The sequence below is a fragment of the Semicossyphus pulcher genome, unplaced genomic scaffold (assembly GCF_022749685.1).
Source record: "Semicossyphus pulcher isolate SPU_LCO1_2020_fin unplaced genomic scaffold, fSemPul1.0.p SCAF_2, whole genome shotgun sequence".
Lineage (NCBI taxonomy): Eukaryota > Metazoa > Chordata > Actinopteri > Labriformes > Labridae > Semicossyphus > Semicossyphus pulcher.
The window spans coordinates 12,471,547-12,495,830 of NW_027211693.1; positions in this window are offsets into that span (position 1 = coordinate 12,471,547).

Sequence of the window (24,284 nt, forward strand, 5' to 3'; positions counted from 1 at the left end):
TTACATAACTTATTTTGGATCAGGCTAGTTTCTGGAGCCTTGCCTGACTTTTTGGGAGGAACATGCAGCTTTGACTACAAGAAGGTTAACAAAAGTCCTCGCATCATAGCAAAACAAGAGCCTGGAACATTTGTCCTGATTATCAGTAAAACACAGCTCAGTGATTCTGGACTTTACTTTTGTGTTAAACAAAAAACACTTAATATGACCCTTTTGAAAGGAACATTTCTGACAGTTACAGGTAAATAAAATACACCAGGTAGACTTTAATATTCGTTTAAATCGTACATTATTCATCGGAAAGTGTCCATTCATACATACAGTATATTGTAATTGGTAAAGCATGTTTATTTTCTGGTTTGAATTTCTCAGGACGTGCACCTGACATCACCGCCGTCATTCAAGACTTATCCTCTGATCCAGTCCGACCAGGAGACTCAGTGACTCTGCAGTGTTCACTCCTCTCTGACTCTGACAACAAATCATGTCCAGGAAAACACAGCGTGTTCTGGTTCAGATCCGGATCAGATGAATCTCATCCCAGTGTCATTTACACTCTTGGAAACAGAACAGATGAATGTGAGAACAGTCCTGAGGCTCGTTCTCCACAGAAATGTGTCTACAGCTTCTCGAAGACCGTCAGCTCCTCTGATGCCGGGACTTATTACTGTGCTGTGGCCACATGTGGAGAGATACTGTTTGGAAAAGGAGCAAAGCTTAACATTGAAGGTAAGTTAGAATTTCATACAAATCATTGATTATAATTAATTTAGAATCTGGTTAAATCCATTGGATTGATGCGACACAAAACTTTTTCTTCTCATCAAAAACCTGCTAACTCTCAGTATTTTCTAGATTTGTCAGCAGACGACATGCAGTATTTGAAGAAGACCGATACAGTTATATTTCTGTTATCAGCTGCTTTGGCTTTAAGTCTGATTGTCATCGCCTTCCTGATTTATACCATCAAGACAAAATGTTGTAACGGTAATTAACATTTCTCCTCCATTAGTCTATCATACAGTATTCAGCAGAATATTATCTTTTTGTTGCTTTGTGTAAATTAACAATCTCCATCATTGGTTTGATTGTTTTTAATCCAGCTGCTGTTGCTCTGCAAATTCAACAGGTAAAGTATTTACAGGTAGGTTCATCTTCAATAAAAACATCAGTTTCTTGTTTTAACTTCATCTCTGATTTTTTCTCAGAGCAATGAGGACACAAACATTTATTCTGCTGTCACCTTCACCACGATGAGAGCTGACTGTGGTGCAGTGAAGGGTACAAAAGCAGGGGCGAGAAGGAGGATCTACGCTGCTGTGAAGGCTTTTGGGTTGCAATCGGTACATGTAGGTCCAGTCCGAGGTCAAACTTTCTTAACTGGCTTTGTGGGCTAAAAGTCCTGATCGTGGCGCTACAGCAGTTGCTAAAGCCAAAAATGTGGGAAAAACATGAATAAGTCGTACATGCGGCAACTTTGCAACTGACATCAAATGTAGGCAGAGTTGATCCGAATTCTTCTTGTGCTTCTCGATTCAAGGAATTATAAAGTTCTAGTTCAATCTCCTCCCACAGTTTTGCTCAATTGACACCAGACTTGCTCAGCATCATCCTTAGACTCCACAAATGATCAGCCAGATTTTGGATCTTTTTAACAATGCCGTAAACCGGCAAACACAGATTTATGACAAATGACAGATGTATTCAGTTTTTATCATGTTTACTGTTGCAGGCGATGGAAATACGAACATCTCCAAACGACAGTTTGTCACAGATTGATTAAAACTAAAGCCCAGGTATCATGAAGTTGTCAAAGAGAAATATAAAAATTACATATATTTTTTATTGTCAACAAATATTCGACAACAGTTTGAACTCTGCATTATGAGTTCAAGACCTGGGAGATGCAAAAGGAACAGTTTATACCTACTCAGGCCGTGTGATGGTTGAACAATGGTTGGATGATATATTTGGTCTGAACTGTTCTGCTCAAAATGCCTGGCCTCAACTCATTAAAGGTTACTGAGACTCTAATGCTGCTTTCTCTGTAACGTGGATTAATGGCAAGATTCCTGAACTTTAACTGAAGAGATTTTAATTTGAAGAAAAATAACATGATTTAAATCACAACTTGATATCAGCCAGTACTCGGTCTGGTTACACAATCAAAAGAAAGTCAGAAGTCATATTAGAAAGTAAATTTATTACATCATCAGCATAAAACCTGTTCAATACCGAAACCAGTAAATGTATTTATAATTTATGCATCATGCTTTTTCTTGTTGTTTCCTGTGTGACTTCCTTATTATTTGTGAAATGGTTCTAACTCTTTATAACTGTTAATATGAATTAATAAAACATGCTGTGTTGCTCTCTTGTGGCCTCTCTACAAGTGTAGTTCTTCTGCAAGTTATTTTCCTCAAAGATAAAGTGTCAAAACTCGAGTCACATTCTAACTCTCAGTTTGCTACTTGTCCTTATTCTAACATACGACCAACTCTTCTGTGGTTCCACATCCAGACACTCCCTCGTGCCCTGCAGTAACCCCTTTGCTGTCCTCCACCTGACTTTTACCCCCAACTCACCTGCTTCTTATTTCTCTTAACCTGAAGGTAAATCTGAAAATCTGAGTGCGATCCCTGCTCCACATGTCTGCAAATTAAAGTGGACAAAAAATCACCCAATATGTCTCCTGAAACCCTCCCTTTGCCATGTGAATGGGCTCAATGGGATGTAGAGTAAAAGTGCACTGAGGGATGAGACAACAACAAAGGTGCTATATAACTGCACTCCATTAACTGCTAACCATTATTCCATCTGCCTGCCTGAAGCCCTGCCCCTGATTCTAAATGTATTTAGTGACAGGTTAGGTGTCAGAGGTTTGAGAGAAAGTCGCAGAGTAAAGGCCAAAACCACAGAGAAAATTAGGAGACATAAAGAACCAAAAAATGACACGGCTCCCATGTCAACCTATACCCAGTATAAGCAAACTCATGATGTGAAACATTGCGTGCTGTAAACTACACATTTTTGTAATGTGAATGATAAATGATGAATGTGAGACAAAGAAAATGATGAAACATGGCTCTATTTTCATCACATCACGACCGTTTTGATCAAATTGACCTCAAATTAATCAAATCACCTGTTAATTTGTCATTTTATTTTTCAATTCACATGCATTTTCATCACCTCTGCCTTTATCAGTTAATTTGTATGACTCCCACCCCTGGAGTTTGGAGAAACAGATTGAGTGTTGTGGGAGCTGCAGGTAGATACAGCTTAGAAACCTCAAACCTCACTGACAGGCCTTTAGCATTGAACTGCTGTGTATCTGCCCACAGCAACTTTGACCAACTGTAGAGCAGAGCACATCTAACAAAAACACATACACAACATTTCCTGCTGTTCACACAATTCATTTTTCTGTTAGAAAAACATGCTTAGGCCTTCTGCATGTCTGCACTGCACAACAAGCAAAGCCACATGCAACAGCTTCACTGACACAGGCTGTGGTTGTCTGTTTCTCCCCCCTTTGACCAACCTTCAAGGCTGTTTACTCAGAGCAGAGCCGACTGCGACTGTGACAGGATGTGTAGTGAGGGAAGAGCTGCATGAGGTTTCTGCTGGCTAGTTTCAATTTGTTCATAAAAATGACAAATAATTACTTTGTTGTGTTTTTAAACATGCAACCATATAATGCACATGAATATTAGATCATATTACTTTTCATTTAACTTCAAATTCATTGACAAGATTATCGTCCATCATTGCTCAAAGTGATGCACGCAAAAACAGACTTCTGGGACGGCTTTGATTATCGGACAAACTCATCTTCAAACTCTTGTTGTCGTCAGAAAGAGCGAGGTGGGACCAGTGAAAGATTAGCACCTCCCCTCTCTGGCAGCACCGACCATTGAAGAGTGATAACTTGCTAAATAACAGTAATCATATATCAACATTTACCTCCATCTGTAAAGTCTTTTGATTCTACTAATAATAAATAACATGGTGTTGTTCCTCTTGCTATTTAAAAAAGATAAAACAACAGTTAAGCCAAACTTCCTGAGGCTAAAACAGAGACAGAGAAAGAAAAAACTCTGTTTGTATTCACACCTCAATTTAAAACCAAACCACAGCAGTGCTGAAGTTTCCGTGCAGTTTAGTGTGTGCGTGTGCGTGTGTGTGTGTGTGTGTGTGCGTGTGTGTGTGTGTGTGTGTGTGTGTAAGCGAGAGAGAGAAAGTTTCAGTTCTAACTTCCATGTAACAGTTGTAAGTTGTGTCCATCCTTGTGTGCATTAAACTGTGTATGTGTGTTCAGGAGCTAAACAAAGCATTGTGTCAGTGAGTCTTCGATTTCACTCCAAAACACGTTTAGTTATTAGAATAAGTTTTTGGTCCAACCTAGGTGTTAGGTGTCAACAGTTTAACCACACGCGCACACACACAGATAAACACACATTCACTGTCACCACTGACGAACAAATGGTGCATGGAAACTTTAGCATTGTGGTGGTTTGGCTTTAATGTAAGGTGTGAATACAAAGAGGCTTTTTGTCCTTGATCACACTCTGTTTTACTGTCAGGAAGTTTGATATAACTGTTTTCTTACCTTCTTAAAATAGCAAGAGGAACAACACAATGTTATTAATTATTAGTAGAACCACAACTACTTACAGATGTAGGTAAAGGGTGCTATGTGAGGTTTTTTATTACACTTTCTGCAGTCTGCACTCTTCACTGGCCGGTGCTGTCAGAGAGGGGAGGTGCTAATCATTGTCTGGCCCCACCTCGCTCTTTTTGTCTAGAACAAGTGTTGAAAGTGTGAGTTTGTGACTTAATAAGAAAACTTTGTCTGATTATCCAGAAAGAGATTTAAATCCTTGCTAAAGTCTGCACTAATGTGCATCACTTTAAGTATTGACGGACAGACAGCTTGTCAGTGAATCAGCATTTAAATGCAGAACAAAACATGAACTAATATTCATCTGCTATATACTGTATGGTTGCATCTTTAAAACACAGCAAAGACGATCTATCTGTCCACCTGTTATGTACACTATTACAGTTGCGGAAGTCTGGAGAGAAGGATGGTTTAACAGACCTCCCCCAACTCTGCATGCTGTGCTCTTCCTGCTGATGTGACTGACAGGCAGAGTGGGCGGGTCATCACTGATGATGAGGAGCATCTGCTTTGGTTGGCTCAGAAAACATCTAGCATGGCTCTTCTGTGTCTGTAGATGGCAAATGGCTGGAGACTTTTTTTTTAACAGATCAAACCAATTAGTTAATTAATATTAAAGTCAGTGGTACAGAGGTTTTAGTAGTTTATATTCGACTATTACTAGTTTTTATTAGGATATTTGTGGAAAAACTGATTGTAAATTCTATCTCAGTCGGTTTGGACCAAGCAGACAGCTCTGTGGCTGAGAAAATGAAGCCAACACTGAAGCACCAAAAAGTGCAGTTCCTCAAATGGCCACTTGAGGCTGGCTCCAAAAGCGAGTTAACCTCCATTAGGCCCTATATTTAAATACCCAGCTTTACAGCAAATTCAACATATTTACAGCCTGGCACAAAAATGTTGCTTTGCCAGTTTCTATATTACTGTAATGGGAGGGCTGGTTGCTTTGAGTGACAGGTGGGGCTGCTAGCTGTGTGCTAGGTGTCACCTCAGCTAATTAAAACACTGAGTTTAACTTCTTGACCGTGTTTGTGTTGTTGGTGTGTTTTGGGGATTTTTTCATCCAAATGTTGAACAAATAATATCTCTTACTGAGTGGTTAACTTTACTACCTGATCCCTGAGAAGTCTGTGGTCCCACCTCTTTGGTGAGTGAAATTCTCATATTTTATTAAACGTTAGCGCTAATTAGCAACTTTGGTTTGGTCTGGCCTGTCGAGGACGGAAGACCATTGTGATGGCTGGACCGGGTTATTTTAAGTTACCCGGTCGTTCACCCGCTGCCCGCTCACCACTGATGTGTGCCTTCAAGCTACAAATTCGCTACTTCCACAAGCTCTCTTACGCGCTATATTGTGATGAATGAAAAACTCCAGCAGCAACCAAAACAATAGATTCTGATTGTGTTGGAATCACACTGGCTAACTAGCTAAGTGTCGAGCTAATGAGTAGACTATATAGGTTTAATAACATGGAGTGCCAACCCCTCGCTACTCTACAGATCCACCCTCTCTTCCTGGACGAGCAGCTAGACGGGTGCCAGTTACAAGGTAGGCAACCCAACTACTTAATTTACTTTTTACCTTATTAAGCAATTGATAATAAAGCAGGGTATGTTTTAAGGCGTGGCCACCTGTGATTGGTAAGTACCTACCATAGGGGCCTGTCAAGCAGGATTGAGACATAACAATGGCTACTTTCACGCTTGAACTCTTGAACTTTAGGTTTTCACATGCAGCCCACCTGGGTAATGTCACGAAATGTTGATTTTTTTGCATTATCATTCCGTGTAAAAGGCCAAATTTGTATCCTGTCGTCCAAATGTGGTCACTTGTGGTTACAAATAAAAAACATTCCAACATCCCAAACTTGATGCTTTAAAAGGGGGGTTGACAAACCAATGGGTGACTTAACTGTTTCTACATCCTCTACAGAAGAATTATTTGTCTTGGATTACTGTAGTTATACTGTGTTTCCTCTTAGCATCAAATATAGACACCCACCAGGAAACGTGAAACAAGCTTGCTGCTTGTATTGTTTCATGTGCTCGGGCTTGAATGATTTTTTTCCACTGTGGTAATACAGTGTAATATCATCATAACAACTGGCCAATCAAAATGCTCTGCAGTTGATCCCTCCCACTCGATATGATTATATCTAGGACAGTCATCTTCTCGTACATGCTAATGTTAGTGCTGTCTGAAGTGGACTTACAACAAAATGCTGACTGTGTTTGTTTTACTTCTGATGCTCAGACTGAGTCGTAAGTATATGCAAAACTTTCAAATGTGTTCAAGATGTATTTTAAGTTCAGCACAGGGCATACATTTTATTTCCTGGTTGTTAATAACCAACATGTATTTCTTTATTTTCTTCAGGATGCACAGACGATCAGACCTTTGAGACAAAGACTGTTGGTGCTGGAGATGATGTGAAGCTGATGTGTCCCCGCTACAACTCTTGGACTAAAACACAGTTATTTTGGATCAGGCTAGTTTCTGGAGCCTTGCCTGAAGTTTTGGGAGGAACATATCCCTTTGAATACAACGGTGTTATCGAAACTCCTCGCATCACAGCAAAACAAGAGCCTGGAACATTTGTCCTGATTATCAGTCAAACACAGCTCAGTGATTCTGGACTTTACTTTTGTGTTAAACAAACACTAGTTGATATGACGCTTTTGAAAGGAACATTTCTGACAGTAAAAGGTAAATAAAATACATCAGGTAAACTTTAATATTCGTTGAAATTGTACATTATTAATAGGAAAGTGTCAATGTATAAATTGTAACTAGTGAAGCATGTTTATTTTCTGGTTTGAATTTCTCAGGACGTGCACCTGACATCACCGCCGTCATTCAAGACTTATCCTCTGATCCAGTCCGTCCAGGAGACTCAGTGACTCTGCAGTGTTCACTCCTCTCTGACTCTGACTACAAAACATGTCCAGGAAAACACAACGTGTTCTGGTTCAGATCCGGATCAGATGAATCTCATCCCAGTGTCATTTACACTCTTGGAAACAGAACAGATGAATGTGAGAACAGTCCTGAGGCTCGCTCTCCACAGAAATGTGTCTACAGCTTCTCTAAGACCGTCAGTTCCTCTGATGCCGGGACTTATTACTGTGCTGTGGCCACATGTGGAGAGATACTGTTTGGAAAAGGAACTAAGCTTGACATTGAAGGTAAGTTACAAATCATTGACTATAATTAATTTAGAATCTGGTTAAATCCATTGGATTGATGCAACACAAAACTTCTTATCAAAAACCTGCTAACTCTCAGTGTTTCCTAGATTCGTCAGCAGACGACATACAGTATTTGGAGAAGATCAATACAGTCCTGTTATCAGCTGCTTTGGCTTTAAGTCTGATTTTCATCGCCTTCCTGATTAATACCATCAAGACAAAATGTTGTAACGGTAATTAAAATTTCTCATCCATAAATCTATCAAACCATATTCAGCAAAATATTAACTTGTTGCCTCTTAGTGTAGATTAATGTTCTCCATCTTTGGTTTGATTGTTTTAACACAGCTGCTGTTGCTCTGCCCACAAATGCTGCAACAGCCAGAGCTGAGCAGCCAAGTCAGCAGGTAAGATCTATAAAGGAAAGATGAAATGAAAAGAGATTTTGGATCTTCCATCTCAAAACCTTTTTCTGTGTGTTTCCTCAGAGAAATGAGGACTCATTGGTTTATTCTGCACCAGCCTTTTCAAAGAGAACTGGCAAAGCAGAGAGAACGAAGAAGAAGAGGAACGTAACAGCAGCCGAGGGAGAGACTATCTACAGCGATGTCAGGGCTTTTGTGTAGACTAACAATCCAAACAATGCAAGGATTAATGCAATCATATATATTTAATATACATCTTTGGAAGCCTGTGTAAAAATACTACTTAACAACCATGTGACCACAGCATAACGATAACATTTCATTTGGATAACCTGAAAAATGTTTGTGTATCTTTGACATTATATTTTTGCTAATCTGTTTGCTGTCAGTTTTGGATTTTTTCTATGCTATTATTTTTTATTAATTAAAAAGGGGAGTTTTTTCATTATGATTTGAAAATATCCACATTTTTGTGTCAATGCAAGGCAAAAATTGTTTCAATAAAAGACTGTGATGTTTGTGGATTTGTGTTGCTCCCTTCCTCAAAAGGCAGACTTTTATTTTGAAAAAGATCTGTGGTTGTAATTCAATCAAGCTGCACCATTTTCAGATTCTTAATTTCATAATTGCATCAATTTAATTAGTTAGCAATGATATTTTGTACTGTCCTTTAAAAAGAAATCAGAAGTGATGGACTGAGTTTCTCGTATAAAGTCTGCATTACAATAAAGAACTCTGATAACATTCCATTTTTTCTGACATAATGGGAACAATATGGATTAGCTCAATGCACCACTGTGTAAGTGCAGTCTCACAGAGCTGCTAGCATGGCTGTAAAGTCTTTAAGATGTGATGTCTGTCACTGCAGAACAGCAGTCAGATATAATGGCATTAAAGGCAGTGGTGTAGTGCAGGGTATACAAGGGTATAAGGCGTATACCCACTTATTCATCAGTCAGCATTACATACACCCTCTTATCCCCTCTGATGCGCAACATTCATGTATGCAAGCCAAATTGCCCAATTATCTTTCATAGGATGGTGGCATGCATGACCCACCCTAAGCTGCCTCTCATTGGCCAGTACTCATTATGCAGGACTGATGAGCCAATCAGAGGCAGAGTAGGGCGGGTGATACCTGGGAAAAGAATTATTGCCTAACGGTAATTTTGTTAGTTCACTTTTAAACTATTCGCCGTTTGAATACGCTATGTAACGTTTATGAACAGCCAGGTAAGATGAAGCGAGCTATTCAAACAAAAATGTCCTTTCTCAATTGCAAATGTCCTCGCGAATCTACACCAGCCAGCAGCTCAGCTAATCTAAGCGATGCTAGCAGCTCCGTTAGCCCAGACTCTGGGAGCGCGCTCGGTCCGTCCCCCACCCCCGTCGCACAGGATGCCCATGCCGCCTCTTCACCCACAGCTAAAGATGCAGGTACAACGGCTGATGAAGACGTCAACTACGGTGGGTGGGCGCTTTTTTATTGCTGAAGCTTAAAAATCAAGATTACTGGGGTGACTTTACACATTTGAATAGCTTGTGGTCATTGTTTACCTCGTTACATTTAGGCTATAGCCTGTCAGTCAATCATGTTTGTTGTTTTTCTGTAGACATCTCTCACTAGTCTGTGGGGCAGTATTGGGTCAGTAATTTCATAATTTCATAATCCTTATTCCCTGAGGTCAAGCAGCAGAAAGTATGTGACAATGTGCAAATACTACTGGCCCATTTTTGGGTAAACTAAATAGAGTAGTCTTACATGTCACTGTTTATAAAACAGGGCGTCTATCCTTTCCTGAATGGGCTGCTCAAAAACAGGGCATGAATTAAGAGTATACCCACTTCTCCAGGGACCACTACTTAATAAGGACAAGAACTAGTGTGGCAGGAAACATCAGATGCATTCTCTGGCCTGACCTTTCAGGACCACGTTGACGCCTCGCTCTGCAAAGTAAATATTTTTCCATCAGTGTAATCTTGTTTTCAATCAGCAACCTGATACTTATTATACAGATCAGTCCCGCATTGCTTTCATCATGAGTTTATGTTCTGACAAGGTAGCTTCCTGGTCATTACCCATCTCCCTTAATAACCACGCTTTGTGTGTAGACTCATGCTTTTACTGCTGAAATGCGCAAGGTTTTTGATCATACTGTTAAAGGGAAAGAGGCAGTTAGTCAGCTCTTGTCACTCTCCCAGGGAAGAAATTCTGTTTCTCAATATGCTTTAGATTTTGGTGTTCTAGCAGCAGAAAGTGGTTGGAATGAGTCCGGGCTTCAGGGAGCTTTTTGAAAGGGACTTTCTGAGGAGATGAAGGCTGGGCGGACGGCAGGCGATGGTGAGGAGTAGATGTGGTGCTGGTGGCCCTCTGTTCTCTCCCTGCGTCTCTCCCTGCGTCTCTCCCTTAGCCTTTTGTCTAGTTTTGTGGCTAAACCTATTAGCTCCTATAACGAGGAAGTTTCATCCCTGGCTGCCAACTCATCCTTAATCTCCTCAAAACGCATCCAGCTGAGAGGTACTTTGCACTGGTCACTCTCCCTGTACATGTTTTAGTTGACTCTGGGGCTGATGACAATTTCGTTGACTCAGGTTTGGTTCAGCAGGCTAACATACCTTTGGTTATTTTACCTGAACCTAAGAATGTGTTGTCCTTATGTGACTAATCGTACTGCCCCCATTTCTGTCACTCTTTCTGGTAACCACACTGAGACAGTTGAATTGTACGTTATTCCCTCACCTACCACGCCCATAGTTTTAGGTCTTCCCTGGCTTAAGCTACATAACCCTCATATAGACTGGTCTACTACTTCCGTTACTTCTTGGAGCAGCTCCTGTTACCAAAACTGCCTGAAGTCAGCTATTCCAGTTAGTATTTCTATCTCCCAGTCTTCACCTGAAGACATGGACCTCTCAGCTGTCCCCAGTGCCTATCATGACCTTAAGCAAGTGTTCAGCAAGGATAGAGCTTTGTGTTTGCCCCCACATAGACCATATGACTGTGCTATTGACTTGCTTTCTGGTGCCCCCCTGCCTTCCAAGAAACTGTATAACCTGTCCAGACCTGAGAAAGATGCTATGGAGACCTACATCAAGGACTCATTAGCTGCAGGTCTCATCCGCCCATCATCATCCCCTGTGGGTGCAGGATTTTTCTTTTCTGAAAAGAAGGACAAGACTCTTCGTCCCTGCATCGATAACAGATGTCTGAATGATATAACTGTTAAAAACAAATACCCTCTGCCTCTTATCGACTCTGCCTTCACCCCCCTCCACGACACAGGAATCTTCACTAAACTGGACCTTCGCAACTCTTACCACTTGGTAAGAATACGGGAGGGGGGCGAATGGAAGACTACTTTCAACACTCACCTGGGTCACTTTGAGTACCAGGTAATGCCTTTTGGTCTCACCAATGCTCCGGCTGTGTTTCAAGCCTTAATCAATGACGTTCTCAGAGACATGTTGAACAGATTTGTTTTCGTCTATTTAGATGACATTCTGATTTTTTCTAAAGATGTTGATGAACACATTGTCCATGTTCGAGCGGTCTTGCAAAGGTTGCTCGAAAACAACCTGTTTGCTAAAGCAGAGAAATGTGAGTTGCATGTGTCCTCTGTCTCCTTCTTGGGGTTTGTTATTGAGAAGGGCCAGCTGAAGCCAGATCCGGCCAAGATTAAGGCTGTGCTCGACTGGCCGACACCTGAGTCCCGTAAACAGCTCCAGAGGTTTCTGGGGTTCGCCAATTTTTACAGAAGGTTTATTAAGATCTACAGCCGGCTGGTGAGCCCCTTAACTTAAACTGACTTGTGTAAAACGTTCTTTTGAGTGGTCATCTGAAGCTCAGACTGTTTTTGATAGACTTAAGACCATGTTCTCTTGTGCACCTGTGTTAGTTCACCCAGATCCTGACTTACAGTTTGTAGTGGAAGTTGACGCCTCTGACTCAGGGTTTGGGGCCATCCTGTCACAACGTTCCACTGTGGACCAGAAGCTCCACCCCTGTGCCTTCTTCTCCCGACGACTCACTCCAGCCGAAAGAAACTATGATGTGGGGAATCGAGAGCTCCTTGCTGTGGTGCCTTGTTTGGCTTGACCATAAAAACCTGTCTGATCTTCGTTCTGCACACAGACTCAACTCTCGCCAGGCTCAGTGGGCTTTGTTTCTTGGAAGATTCAACTTCACTCTTACCTACCGACCTTGGTCCCGGACCATCAAACCTGATGCTCTCTCTCACCAGTTTGCACCCCCAGTGGAAGACATCCCTGAGGAAACCATCCTGCCGTCCACTTGTGTGGTCGGGGCGGCCAGTTGGGAGATCGAGCGTGTGGTTCAGGAGGCCAACCAAGTTCATCCTATACCTGAGAGCTGTCCTTCAGTTCGTCTCTTCATTCCCCCTCCTGAGTTGGCCTGCCATCGCACACTCTCCCTGCTGCAACAGCGCTTCTGGTGGGCATCTATGACTGCCGACACCAGGGAGTTTGTTGCCGCCTGCTCCGTTTGTGCCCGTAGTAAGTCCTCCAACCAAGCTCCAGCTGGTCCCCTCCTTCCTTTGCCCATACCTCATCGTCCCTGGACACACATCGCAGTGGACTTCGTTACTGGGTTACCACCATCTATGGTAACAGTTATTCTGACTATTGTTGACCGTTTCTCTAAAGCAGTCCATTATATACCTCTGGTTAAACTGCCCTCTGCGTTGGAAATTGCTGATCTACTTGTGCAACATGTGTTCCGTCTTCATAGTATACCCCAGGATATTGTCTCAGACCGGGGTCCCCAGTTTGCCTCCCAGGTGTGGAAAGCATTCTGTCAAACATTGGGGGCCTCAGTCAGCCTGTCATCTGGTTATCACCCTCAGACTAACGGCCAAACGGAGCGGGTAAATCAGGATTTGGAGTCTTCCCTGAGGTGTGTTGCAGCTTGTCTCCCTGCCTCTTGGTCCACCCATTTGCCATGGGTTGAGTATGCGCACAACTCCCTGGTCAGCTCCGCCAAAGGTATGTCACCTTTCATGGTTGGAAGACTTTTTAATAACACTGAAAGCCATCTTACTGACAAACTGACAAACTCTGAGAAACGTAGCAATGCAGGAAGAGGTTCACAAACAATGCATGTCAAATACTTTCCAGAAACACTGTTGTTGAGTTTTCAGCACAAGGAAATACAAAGTGGTGTAACACTCGTAGCTTTAAAGCCCCTGTGAGGAGTATTTCGATGGTTATGAAACAGACTGAAATTAATTCTGATTACTCTATATGACACACAAAAGCAAACAGACCATCAGTGGCAAGATTGATTATTGCTGTATAGATAATTTTAATGCATGATACCGCTGCCGGGGGTAGGTGTCAGACTGCGCTGCCTTTGTTTACGTTTTCCAGGGCAAAAAATGTAAAGTGAGTGATACCTATGACTGTTAAAGAAAGCAGGATGAGATTTTATGTTAAAAAACACCACTTAAGCATGCACAGGACAAAATCAGCAAAGAGATAAGAGGCATGGCGTTGTCCACAGGGGGCGCCAAGATCAACCCAAACCAAAAGTTCCTCACAGGAGCTTTAATGGAAATAGGAATAGATGGATAAAAAACCTGGATGTTTTCACACAGTGAAAAGGAATAGAGGAGGAGGAGGAATAGAGGACAGTGTCACTTTAGCTGCAGTGTAGGTTGTGGCCTGCAGGTTCAAGGACAGTGGAGAGAGGAGTGGAAATGTGGTGAAAACCACACAGAGAGTCATGAGATGTGAAGAACTCAAAGGTGACAGAGAGGGCTGGCATGAATGTACAGCTTGTTACTGTGATAGAAAATAATGTTATAAACCGCCCATAACAATACTGAAAAAAACCCACCAAGAATTTCATGCACAATCAACACATCTTCATATTTTGGACACCACATATTGATTTCTTCAGCGTTCCCAAACTCATCACATTTATAGACTTTTTTTTTCACATTTTGCCAGGTCAAAGGTCACTAGCTAGTTACAGACCTCTGCCTGCTACTCGTCCTTGTCCACGTCCTTGCAGAAGATGGAAAGAGCGCCATCATCATAGTATTTAAAAATTGCTTCCCTCATTAAGGCTTGTTAACCTCAGGCAGCAGACACTCCACATTCTGCCTCATAATCAGTTGCAAGTCGTTTACCTGTGGATGTGTGTCCATGAATATGAGGGGGCGGGGCTTCTGAAAGAGCCCTGAAGGGAGGGGTGCATTTGTTTGGCCATCAAGGTCATTTGATTTCCAAATATCTGCTTCGCGAAAGGACATATCAACTTTGGTCACACTCCAAATTTTGCCATGTGTGCACTGAGACACAAAGTTAGAGAGGATAAACACGTAGAGTCTTTTGACCTTGAACTGCCGTGTATATGTCCTCCACACAATCTTAAACATTATAGATAAACCTCTGACAGCACTTTGTAAAGGCCTTCTGCATGTCTGCCGTGAGAACAACAAGCAAAGCCCCATGCAACAGCTTCACTGACACACAGGCTGCGGTCTGTTTCTCCCGCCTTTGACCAACCTTCAAGGCTGTTTGCTCAGAGCAGAACTGTGACTGTGACAGGATGTGTAGTGAGGGAAGAGCTGCATGAGGTTTCTGCAGGCTAGTTTTAATTTGAACAAATTTAAACAATTGAATACATTTTTCTTGCTTGTTAATTTGCTCATGAAAATGCAAATAATGTCTCTGATGTGTTTTTAAACATGCAACCGTATAATGCACATGAATATTAGATCATATTACTTTTCATTTAAATTCAAATTCATTGACAAGATTATCGTCCATCATTGCTCAAAGTGATGCACGCAAAAACAGACTTCTGGGACGGCTTTGATTATCGGACAAACTCATCTTCAAACTCTTGTTGTCGTCACAAAGAGCGAGGTGGGACCAGTGAAAGATTAGCACCTCCCCTCTCTGGCAGCACCGACCAGTGAAGAGTGATAACTTGCAAAATAACAGCAATCACATATCAACATTTATCTACATCTGTAAAGTCTTTTGATTCTACTAATAATAAATAACATGGTGTTGTTCCTCTTGCTATTTAAAAAAGATAAAACAACAGTTAAGCCAAACTTCCTGAAGCTAAAACAGAGACAGAGAAAGAAAAAACTCTGTTTGTATTCACACCTCATTTTAAGACCAAACCACAGCAGTGCTAAAGTTTCCATGCAGTTTAGTGTGTGTGTGTGTGGTGTGTGTGTGTGTGTGTGTGTGTGTGTGTGTGTGTGTGTGTGTGTGTGTGTGTGTGTGTGTGTGTGTGTGTAAGCGAGAGAGAGAAAGTTTCAGTTCTAACTTCCATGTAACAGTTGTAAGTTGTGTCCATCCTTGTGTGCATTAAACTGTGTATGTGTGTTGTGTGTTCAGGAGCTAAACAAAGCATTGTGTCAGTGAGTCTTCGATTTCACTCCAAAACACGTTTAGTTATTAGAATAAGTTTCTGGTCCAACCTAGGTGTTAGGTGTCAACAGTTTGACCACACGTGCACACACACAGATAAACACACATTCACTGTCACCACTGACGAACAAATGATGCATGGAAACTTTTTTGTCCTTGATCACACTCTGTTTAACACTTCTGTGTCTGTAGATGGCAAATGGCTGGAGACTTTTTTTTTAACAGATCAAACCAATTAATTGATTAATATTAAAGTCAGTGGTACAGAGGTTTTAGGAGTTTTTATTAGACCTGGAAACATAGTGCTATAATGTGTATTTACCATGCAGATGGATATCTTAAATTAATTAATGTTTAGAGGTCATTGGTGATAGTAACATTTTGAATTGGATATTTGTGGAAACTGATTGTAAACTCTATCTCAGTCGGTTTGGACCAAGCAGACAGCTCTGTGGCTGAGAAAATGAAGCCAACACTGAAGCACCAAAAAGTGCAGTTCCTTGAATGGCCACTTGAGGCTGGCTCCAAAAGCGAGTTAACCTCCATTAGGCCCTATATTTAAATACCCAGCTTTACAGCAAATTCAACATATTTACAGCCTGGCACAAAAATGTTGCTTTGCCAGTTTCTATATAACTGTAATGGGAGGGCTGGTTGCTTTGAGTGACAGGTGGGGCTGCTAGCTGTGTGCTAGGTGTCACCTCAGCTAATTAAAACACTTGGCTTAACTTCTTGACCGTGTTTGTGTTGTTGGTGTGTTTTGGGGATTTTTTCATCCAAATGTTGAACAAATAATATCTCTTACTGAGTGGTTAACTTTACTACCTGACCCTGAGAAGTCTGTGGTCCCACCTCTTTGGTGAGTGAAATTCTAATATTGTATTAAACGTTAGCGCTAATTAGCAGCTTTGGTTTGGTCTGGCCTGTCGAGGACGGAGGACCATTGTGATGGCTGAACCGGTTATTTTAAGTTACCTGGTCGTTCCCCCGCTGCCCGCTCACCACTGATGTGTGCGTTCAAGCTACAAATCTGCTACTTCCACAAGCTCTCTCACGCGCTATATTGTGATGAATGAAAAACTCCAGCAGCAACCAAAACAATAGATTCTGATTGTGTTGGAATCACACTGGCTAACTAGCTAAGTGTCGAGCTAATGAGTAGGCTATATAGGTTTAATAACATGGAGTGCCAACCCCTCGCATCAACAGATCCACCCTCTCTTCCTGGACGAGCAGCTAGACGGGTGCCAGTTACAAGGTAGGCAACCCAACTACTTAATTGACAACAGGATATGTTGAAATCAATCTGCTCGGTAGTTTCAAGCCTTTTCAGGACTGCATGATGTTCACTTTGTAAATATTGCTCCTATTTAGAGTGAAATTGATAATAAAGCAGGGTATGTTTTAAGGCGTGGCCACCTGTGATTGGTAAGTACCTACCATAGGGGCCTGTCAAGCAGGATTGAGACATAACAACGGCTACTTTCACGCTTGAACTCTTGAACTTTAGGTTTTCACATGCAGCCCACCTGGGTAATGTCACAAAATGTTGATTTTTCTGCATTTTTATTCCGTGTAAAAGGCCAAATTTGTATCCTGTCGTCCAAATGTGGTCGCTTGTGCTTACAAATAAAAAATATTCAAACGGCCAACATCCCAAACTTAATTTTTTAAAAGGGGGGTTGACAAAACAATGGGTGACTTAACTGTTTCTACATCCTCTACAGAAGAATTATTTGTCTTTGATTACTGTAGTTATACTGTGTTTCCTCTTAGCGTCAATTATAGACACCCACCAGGAAACATGAAACAAGCTTGCTGCTTGTATTGTTTCATGTGCTCGGGCTTGAAAGATTCTTTTCCACTGTGGTAATACAGTGTAATATCATCATAACCACTGGCCAATCAGATTGCTCTGTAGTTGTTCCCTCCCACCTGATATGATTATATTTAGTACAATCATCTTCTCGTACATGCTAATGTTAGTGCTGTCTGAAGTGGATTTACAACAAAATGCTGACTGTCTTTGTTTTACTTCTGATGCTCAGACTGAGTCGTAAGTATATGTAAAACTTTCAAATGTGTTCGAGATGTATTTTAAGTTCAGTACAGGGCATACATTTTATTTCCTGGTTGTTAATAACCAACATGTATTTCTTTATTTTCTTCAGGATGCACAGACGATCAGACCTTTGAGACAAAGACTGTTGGTGCTGGAGATGATGTGAAGCTGACGTGTCCCCGCGACACCTCTTGGCTTAATACAAACTTATTTTGGATCAGGCTAGTTTCTGGAGCCTTGCCTGAAATTTTGGGAGGAACATATAACTTTGATTACAAAGAGGTTAACAAAAGTCCTCGCATCACAGCAAAACAAGAGCCTGGAACATTTGTCCTGATTATCAATCAAACACAGCTCAGTGATTCTGGACTTTACTTTTGTGTTAAACAAAGAACACGTAATATGACCCTTTTGAAAGGAACATTTCTGACAGTAAAAGGTAAATAAAATACACCAGGTAGACTTTAATATTCTTTAAAAATGTACATTATTAATAGGAAAGTGTCAATGTATAAATTGTAACTAGTGAAGCATGTTTATTTTCTGGTTTGAATTTCTCAGGACGTACACCTGACATCACTGCCGTCATTCAAGACTTATCCTCTGATCCAGTCCGTCCAGGAGACTCAGTGACTCTGCAGTGTTCACTCCTCTCTGACTCTGACTACAAAACATGTCCAGGAAAACACAGCGTGTTCTGGTTCAGATCCGGATCAGATGAATCTCATCCCAGTGTCATTTACACTCTTGGAAACAGAACAGATGAATGTGAGAACAGTCCTGAGACTCGCTCTCCACAGAAATGTGTCTACAGCTTCTCTAAGACCGTCAGCTCCTCTGATGCCGGGACTTATTACTGTGCTGTGGCCACATGTGGAGAGATACTGTTTGGAAAAGGAACAAAGCTTAACATTGAAGGTAAGTTAGAATTTCATACAAATCATTGATTATAATTAATTTAGAATCTGGTTACATCCATTGAATTGACGCAACACAAAACTTTTTTTCTCATCAAAAACCTGCTAACTCTCAGTATTTTCTGTATTTGTCAGCAGACGACATGCAGCATTTGAAGAAGATCAATACAGTTAAATTTCTGTTATCAGCTGCTTTGGCTTTAAGTCTGATTGTCATCGCCTTCCTGATTTATACCATCAAGACAAAATCTTGTAACGGTAATTAAAATTTCTCATCCATGAATCTATCAAACAGTATTCAGCAAAATATGAACTTTGTGCCTCTTAGTGTAGATTAACGTTCTCCATCTTTGGTTTGATTGTTTTAACACAGCTGCTGTTGCTCTGCCCACAAATGCTGCAACAGCCAGTGCCGAGCAGCCAAGTCAGCAGGTAAGATCTATAAAGGAAAGATGAAACTGGAAGAGATTTTGGATCTTCCATCTCACAACCTTTTTCTGTGTGTTTCCTCAGAGAAATGAGGACATGTTGGTTTATTCTGCACCAGCCTTTTCAAAGAGAACTGGCAAAGCAGAGAGAACGAAGAAGAAGAGGAACGTAACAGCAGCAGAGGGAGAGACTGTCTACAGCGATGTCAGGGCTTTTGTGTAGACTAACAATCCAAACAATGCAAGGATTTGCTCATTAATGCAAAGATAGATAGATAGATTTATTTTTTGGAAGACTATAACTACCATGTGACCATAGCATAATGATAATATTTATTTTTATAAACTTAAAAATGTTCAGTGTATCTTTGACATTATATTTGTTTCAATCTGTAAAATCTGCCTTTAATTGTATTAATACCTTGTGTGTGCGTGTGTGTGCGTGTGTGTGTGTGCGCGCAACCTTTTGCTTCATAAGGCAGACTTTTATTTTGAAAAAGATGTACAGTTATTAAATCTATTGATCAGGCCGCCCCCTTTTCAGATCCTTCATTTTATAGTTGTGTAAATTTTTGTTTCATGTTAAATTTGTTAGCAATCATATTTTTTTATGACTGTACTGTGCTAGTATTAGAAATCAGAACTGGTGGACTGCATTTCTTGTATAAAGTTTGCATCATAATAAAGATAACTATGATAACACTTAAGGCTCAAACTGCTTCTTTATTTTTTTCTGACATAATGGCAACAATAAGAATAAGTTCTATGCACCGCTGTGTAAGCGCAGATTCACAGAGCTGCTAGCGTGGCTGTAAAGTCTTCTTCTTGTTTAGGCCAGTAAGATGTGGTATCTTCCACTGCATACCAGAGGTCATAGCATTGAAAGGTCAAATAAAAGCAGTTCTGATTCAAACCAAATGTTTCACAGAGAGTGTGAATGCTTCATAATAACAAGAATTTGTGTGACAGGAAATGCACTTTGAACGTCAGCGATAAACAATCAGATATGTTTGATGGGCTTAACTTTCGGGACTGGTGCTAATCATTGTCTGGCCCCACCTCACTCTATTTTGTAAGTGTTTAAAGTGTGAGTTTGTGCCTCAATAACTTTGTCTGATTATCCAGAAAAAAATATAAATCCTTGCTAAAGTCTGTACTAATGTGCATCACTTGGAGCAATGATGGACCACCAGCTTGTCAGTGAATCAGCATGTAAATGAAAAAGAAAAAACATGAACTAATATTCATCTGCAATAAACTGTATGGTCACATCTTTTGAAAGACAAAGACGATCTATCTTTCCACCTATTATGTACACTATTAAAGTTGCTGAAGTTTGGAGAGAAGGATGGTATAACAACTCTGTATACTGTGCTCTTCCTGCTGATGTGACTGACAGGCAGAGTGGGCGGGTCATCACTGATGGGTATGCCACCAGGAGCAATCATTGTACACTCTCTCAATTTGGAAGTTTGGACCAAGCAGACACCTTTGCGGCTGAGAAATGAAGACAACATGGAGGTGCCAAAAAAATTGCAGTTCCTCAGGTGGCCACTTGAGGCTGGCTCCAAAAGGAGTAAACCTCTATTAAGCCCCATATTTAAATACCCAACAAAAACTGTGTGCTAGGTGTCAACTCAGCTAATTCAGAAACTGAACTTAACCTCTTGACCTTGTTTGTGTTGTTGGTGCCTTTTGGGGATTTTTTTTCATGCAAATGTTGAACAAATAAAATGGCTTGCTTTGTGGTTAGCTATACTAGCTGACCCCGAAGAAGTCTGTGGTCCAGTTTTTTTGGTTCGTGAAATTCTAGTATTATTTTATTAATCGTGAGCCGAATTAGCAGCTATCTATTTCTGTGCTCACCATTACATGACATGTTAGTTCTGTCAGTGTTTGTTCTACATTGATTCATTTTTTGTGGCTCCTGCATGGGAGTCAGGATTGTTGTTTGGTTTTCCCCCAGAGGATGGTGGACCATTGTGATGGCTGGACCGGTTATTTTAAGTATAACAGCCCACTGCCCTCTCACCACAGAAGTATGCGTTTGAGCTATAAGCTTTCTTAGCTTCTTAAGTGATAAACAACTCCAGCACCAACCAAATCAAAATGATTGTCATTCTGTGGGAAGCACGATGGCTAACTAGCTAATAAGTCAGAATTAGCTGGAGGTGTAGACTATAGGTTTAATGACATGGAGTTTGCCAACCCCTCGCTACTCTCCAGATCCACCCTCTCTTCCATATATGGTCATTTTTGGCTACAGAAACTCAACATGGCGACGGGCAATATGCCAAACTCTTCAAAAAGCCAGTTGACAAACCAATGTGTGACCTCACATGGTGGCTACATCCATCATACAGTCTATGGTGTGGACTGACAGCCAGACAGGTGCCAGTTAACTGCCTGTGAACTGCCAAAGTCCCAACTTCTTGATTGATTTTTACCTCATTAAACATTTTCCAATTGGGACTCTGGCCTCAGTTGCTAGTTTCAAGACTTTTAAGGATAGCAGGACCTGAGGTTTCCCAGCATAACATTGCCCAAAGAATCACACTACCTCCGCCAGCTTGCCTTCTTCCAATAGTGCATCCTGGTGCCATGTCTTCCCCAGGTAAGCGACGCACACACACCTGGCCAACATGATGTAAGAGAAAAAAAGATTCATCAGACCAGGCCACCTTCTTCCATTGCTCCGTGATCCAGTTCTGATGCTCTCATGCCCATTGTAGGTGCTTTAAAGGCCCTGGAAACTCGGCTTGAAATAGCAAAAATGCATATATGATATCAGAGCTGAGTGTGTCATAAAGCATCCACAAATTCTGAGTGAGGGGTCCGCCTGTCCGCGTTCTCATGGCAACTGTCAACACAACAATGGCGCATGGGGAAGCAGTGTTTCCTCCAGGATTTTTTTCAGCAGCAGGGTAGAGGGTTTGTTGTACCACCCAGGTATGTGCGCATGTGCACGTCATATCAAAACTATATGTGTCAGGTGATTAAAAAAAATGAATCTAATTAATTACAGGCTTTGTAATCAATTGATTTCAATTAATCTCATATATCAATGATTTCTGTGATCACATGTAGACTTACCCTCTTTCTAGATGGTTATTCCTACCTAGAAACTTTAATTGTACTCTCTTCTTCACCTCATTCAGTTTTAAATCACAAACTTCTTTAATCTGAACACTTGGCTTCAGTCCCCCAACACACCTGCACCTCTCAACCCTCAGCACCTCTCTGATATTGAGTGCACAGCTGATATATGCACATGCATTGTTTACACTGCGTATTAGAACTGCATATATATGCCGATGACAGCGATGCGGAGCTGACCCTCTTTTGCCATTAGAAGTAAACTGATCCGCTGTTGTTTATTTGGTTGCCAAGACTTCGCAAGTTTACTGTTTCTGTCTCACTCAGAGAGGAAGATTAATCACGAGCCGAGAAGTGTTATTGCACCTGTGAGGGCGGGACAACTGCGGTTGATTCGTTGAAGGAAATATACAAAGTGATAAATATCATACATAACCACGTCCAATTTAACCCCAGCGTCAGGGAAGTTAACAAAGAAGGAAAGGCAACAACTCGAGTTTGGATTAAAAGTAATTTCTAAATCTTTTAAGATGCTTACTAGTATGTACATCAGACCCTAAATTACACAGAAGGATTTTATGGATTTGGGTTTACAGGGGCTTTAAGTGGCCTTCGCTCCTCACGCACATCAATGAGATTTGGCCACCCTGTCTATCGATTTGTTGCTTTTCCATCCTTGGACCACTTTTGGTAGGTCATGACCACAGCAGACCAGGAACACCCCACAAGATCTTCAGGTCTGGAGATGCTCTGACCCAGTCGTTTAGTCATCACAATTTGGCCCTTGTCAAAGTCGTTCACATCCTTACGCTTGCCCATTTTTCCTGCTTCCAACACATCAACTTTGACGACATCGTTTTCATTTGCTTCAAGTGCCACCCACTGACAGGTACCATTGTAACATGATGATCAATGTTATTCAATTCACCTGTCAGTGTCTGAACTGCAGAAAAAAGTCAGCTTAAAGTCCAGGTGAAAAGTTTGAGAGATTTCCGATCGCTCTTGCAGGCCACCTGGGTAATGTCGCAAATTTTTTGAGTGCCATGCATGTATGAAAGAGGCTAATGTTAGGCTCAATCGTAGAACTGGATCCCAAAGCAGACACACACAGGAGGTAGAATACAGGTAATCCGGTTAAATACGAACTTAAGTCACAAGCAGTAGAATAAATGTGGCACAAAACAAAACTCCTTGGGCTCAGGACGGAGAACAGGTGAGGCTGGGCGTGGAAGGACGGAGGCTGGTGTGACAGGTATCTGCGGCGAGGGAAAAAACAAGGTCAAAAACAGGTTTACAGAGTCAGTAGTTTCACTTCGAATCTGCAACGGCCGTGTCGAGTTACCACTTGAAGAAGACGGAACGAACTGGCGAAGAGTAGAGAGCTTGACCAGGCTTAAGTACTGCAGCAGGTGGAGAATGGCATGATGAGAATGAACTGCAGGTGTGAGAGTGGAGTGAAAGTAGGTCAACCACGCCCAGCCTGAAAACACGGACAACACACACAAGGGAGGGAAAAAACACAGGGAAAACACAAGGAACTGGCGAATCTTAACAGCTAATGTGTATCCACATGTCGGCCAAATATTTTTGCTTCTGGTTACAAAAAAACAACATTGCGACAGCCAAAATCCTAAACCTGAGGCTTAAAAGGGAGAGTTCAGATACCAATGGTTGAGTTAACTCTATGTGCTCCTCTTTGATACAGTCTATGGAAAATACAGAATGAAAATGTGTCTTGATGACCATAGAAACTCTGTTTCCTCTTCACCACGAAACATGAAACAAGCTGGCTGCCTGTATTGCTTCATGTGCTTGGGCTTGAACATTTTTTTCCACTGTGGTAATACAGTGTAATATCATCATAACAAGTGGCCAATCAAAATGCTCTGCAGTTGTTCCCTCCCACTCGATATGATTATATCTAGGACAGTCAACTTCTCGTACATGCTAATGTTAGTGCTGTCTGAAGTGGACTTACAACAAAATGCTGACTGCCTTTGTTTTACTTCTGATGCTCAGACTGAGTCGTAAGTATATGTAAAACTTTCAAATGTGTTCAAGATGTATTTTAAG